The sequence below is a fragment of the Microtus ochrogaster genome, chromosome 2 (genome assembly GCF_000317375.1).
Source record: "Microtus ochrogaster isolate Prairie Vole_2 chromosome 2, MicOch1.0, whole genome shotgun sequence".
Taxonomy (NCBI): Eukaryota; Metazoa; Chordata; class Mammalia; order Rodentia; family Cricetidae; genus Microtus; species Microtus ochrogaster.
In genome coordinates this window covers 41,973,288-41,977,343 of record NC_022010.1, presented here as the reverse complement: position 1 = coordinate 41,977,343, position 4,056 = coordinate 41,973,288, and the positions used below count along the sequence as shown (strand labels likewise).

Sequence of the window (4,056 nt, the reverse complement as noted above, 5' to 3'; positions counted from 1 at the left end):
AAAATAAAAGCAAATCTTAACGAAATTGAGTCCCCCCAAAAGCACTTGGAGCATCCTCCTTTCCAGTCTTCCTTCCTACCCACAAGCCCTGGAATATGGAGGGAGAGAGGATAACAATGAAAACCCACACCCTATGTGACAGCAATAACGAAAGAGGTTTTCCTTGATATAGGATAAACTGCCCAGGCCCAGGGGAGCCTCCTCTTCTCTGAGATTGGCCACTGCTGCACCCTGTAAGGCAGAGCAGGGACTGGGAAAGTAAGGGCTCTGGTGTCATTCTGGGCAAGTGACTTCCTAGATGGGCCTCAGTCTCCCAGCACGGCTATAGTAGCCACCCCAGCTAGCCTAGGACAGAGTTGATCCTCAGAGCATGATTGTGGGATCCATGTGTGCCCTCCAAGGACAGCAGACATGGAAAGATTGTCACTGAGCAAGAGTGGCGGTAAACACCTGTAATCTCAGTGCTTAGTGGCTGAGACAGGACCATCAAGAGAGCGCTAAGGCCAGCCCAGCTACCTAGTCTCGGAGACTGTCTTAGAGATTGAGAAATCGGGAGCTGGGGGACAAAGACACAGTACAACCAAACCACTGAAAACGTAACCTTACTAGAACAAGAAGATGGATTTGAAAGGACGTTTTTATCAAGGTTTGATGTTTTTCAAGAGTTTGTGGGGTTTTGTTTGTTTTGGGAGGTGCAGTGAACTTTATTGCTAGTTTTCAAGGGCTCTCTAAGCTCCTCCCGTTATTCAAGGGTCTGGAATGGAAACTGAGGGGAGATGCTAGGTGTTTGGGGACTGAGTTGGTATAGGGACTCCTCAGCAGTTGAGGGCCTCTCTCTTCTTTCTTCTTCCCAGAGTGGGTGGTCCAGGGCTTCTTACTCCTTGGAGGCCATGGGGTCATGCAATCCACCACCCTGTTGTTGTAGCCATATCCACTGCCATGCTAGGGAAGTTTTACAAAGTTGTCACTGAAAGCCATGTCAGCCAAGCCTCAGAGGTGGGAAAGTGAGCTTCCCTGTTAAAGTCACAGGAGTCAGACTGGTCCTCAGTGTAGCCCAGGATGCCCTTTAGTGGCCTTGGATACCTGCTTCACCACCGTGATGTCATCATACTTGGCACCTTTCTCCCGGTGGCATGTCAGATCCACAACAGACACACTGGGGTAGGAACATGGAAGGCCATGCCCGTGAGTTTCCTGTTCAGCTCTGGGATGACCATGCCCACAGTCGTGCCAGCACCAATGGATGCAGGGATGATGTTCTGGGTAGCCCCACGGCCATCATGCCACAGTGTCCCAGAGGGTCTGTCCACGGTTTTCTGAGTGTCAGTGATGACGTGGACTATACAGGATCATGAATCCTTCCATAATGCCGAAATTGTCATGGATGACCTAGACCAGGGAGGGCTAAGCAATCGGTGGTACAGGAAGCATGACGGACAGTCCTGAGTGAGTTAGCAATCGGTGGTACAGGAAGCATAGCGGACAATCTTGAGTGAGTTGTCATAACTTCTCATGGTTCACACCCATCAAGACATGGGGGGCATCAACAGAAGGGGCAGAGATGATGACACTTTTGGCCCCATTCTTCCAGTGCCCTTGCCTTCTCTGTGGCGGTAGAGATACCAGGAGATTCCATGACATACTTAGCGCCAGCATTGCCCTTTCTGACGCTGGCAGAGTCTCCCTTCTGGAAGACCGAGATGGCCATCCCTTGGTGACAAAGTTTCCTTTCTTAGCCTTGACTGTGTCATGGAACATGTTGCGGGTAGAACCATACTGGAATGTGTAAAGCACGTGGTTGACATCAATGAATAGGTCATTGATGGCCACAATAGTCATTCTGCCAGAACTGAAGACAGCCTTGAGTCCAAATGGCCACTCTGACCTTCACTATTGTGTCTGAAGACAAGACTGGCAATGCATCCGAAGATGTGGCTGTCTCTCGAATGGAGAGGAGCAGAGAGTCTTTATTTAGTATGTATGTATGTATGTATGTATGTATGTATGTATTTATTTATTTATTTATTGGGACCAGGTATTGTGGTGAAAATCTTTTTTTTTTTTTTTTTGGTTTTTTCGAGACAGGGTTTCTCTGTGGCTTTGGTGCTTGTCCTGGAACTAGCTCTTGTAGACCAGGCTGGTCTCGAACTCACAAAGATCCGCCTGCCTCTGCCTCCCGAGTGCTGGGATTAAAGGCGTGCAGCACCACCGCCCGGCTATTGTGGTGCAAATCTTTAATCCCAGGGCTCAGGAGGCAGAGGCACGTGGATCTCTGTGAGTTCCAAGGCCAGGTTGGTCCATATAGTGAGTTCTGGACCAATGAAAGTTCCATGATGAGGCCTTTTCTCAGAAAGAAAAGAAGAGATTTTTGTTGTTGTTGTTGTTGAGAGAGAGAGAGAGAGAGAGAGAGAGAGAGAGAGAGAAAGAGAGAGGTGAAGTTTGGTGAGCAAGAATAGGGTCTGGGAAGTGTTGGGAAAGGGGAAAGAATGTGATCAAAACAGACAGAAAACAAAAGAACATTTTTAAAACTTAAAAAGTTTGAAACTTTTACCAGGCGATGGTGGTGCACTCGGGAGGCAGAGGCAGAGGCAGGCGGATCTCTGTGAGTTTGAGGCCAGCCTGGTCTACAAAAACTAGTTCCAGGACAGGAACCAAAGCTACAGAGAAACCTTGTCTTGAAAAAAATCAGAAAAAAAAGTGTGAAACTTTCATTGTATATACATGGGTGCTTTGCCTGCATGTATGTACATGCACTCATGCATGCCTGGTACCCAAGGAGGCAGAAAAGGACACTGATTCCCCTGGAACTGGAGTTACAGATGATTGTAAGATGCTACATGGTTGCTGGAAATCGAATCTAGGCCCTCCGCAAGAGCAGCCAGTGCTCTTTACTACTGAGCCTTCTCTCCAGCCTCTTATTCGAGACTTTTTAAAAAAAACATCTGATGCCAGACCGTTTCACAGAGCAATTCAAGCAAGCCCCAGGTCAGAGATACAACCTGAATATAGAGCAAATCCAGGCTCCAATACGCTTCAGGGCCTGTCTTACAGAGACTAATGTGTAACTTAACGATGCAGTATCAGCTGCTGTGTGACTGCGGCATTAGGGTCTATATAGTATATGACATACACCCCACCATTCAGTACATGCACATAAAACATGCAACAGGTCACAATACACCTGTAAAACTGACTTTTAAAATGTTTTAAGAGAGCCAGGTGTAGGGGTATGCCTATAATCCTAGCATTCCATAGGCTGAGGTAGGAGGATTGTGAGTTCTAGGCCAGCCTGAGAAAAATACAAACTAAAAACAAACTATAAAAAGGCTTTAAAAGATGCTGTTATTGCCTGGGTGACCCTGAATATCTGACCCTCCTTAACTGTAGTGCCATGAAACTCCAAACCCAGCTTCCCGTGAGCCAATTAAACCAACTGCCCTCAACTGACTGGGCCCTGCCACCTCCTGGCTGACAGCTGCAGGGGCTGAAGGCAGCTCTCCAAAGAAAGAGTATTGCCTTCCGGCCTGCAAGGGCCTGGCATTCTGAGAACCCTGGTGGTGGAAAAGACAGTTCACCTCAGGCCTCTCGGCATCAAAGGGAAAACCAGTCACTCTGCCTCCAATATTAATACTCAGCTCCCGGCTGATCAGAAAGAGAGGCGAGATAAAAAACAAACCTCCCACACTTTGTGCATATCTACAGGTCTGTGCGTTTAAGAACAGCAGCGCTGTGTCTTTCTCAGGACCTTGAGTCTGTGTTTTTATCCAATATGTAAAGACAAGGAAGGCAGAGAGGAAGGGGGGCAGTCCGCAGGGAAGGCTACGCAAACTTGTGGGTTCCCTGGCTCAGACCTCAAACCACCGAAGGAACCAAGTTCATGGGACCTGGAAAGACAATCCTGTCTCAGGCACAGAAGTATTAACAAGAACAAGCACAGCAGTGAGTCCAGAGTCGCTTGGTGCAATGTATGCTATGGTATATGGTGTATAGAACGATGTGTGGTGTATAGAACAGTGTGTGGTGTATAGTACGGTGTGTGGTGTATAGTACGGTGTG

General features: G+C 47.8%; 1 pseudogene; it reads right to left on the bottom strand.

Moving 5' to 3' along the window:
• Positions 1-942: 942 nt before the first annotated feature.
• Positions 943-4,056, bottom strand: part of LOC113457908 — a 5,864-nt pseudogene continuing 2,750 nt past the window's right edge.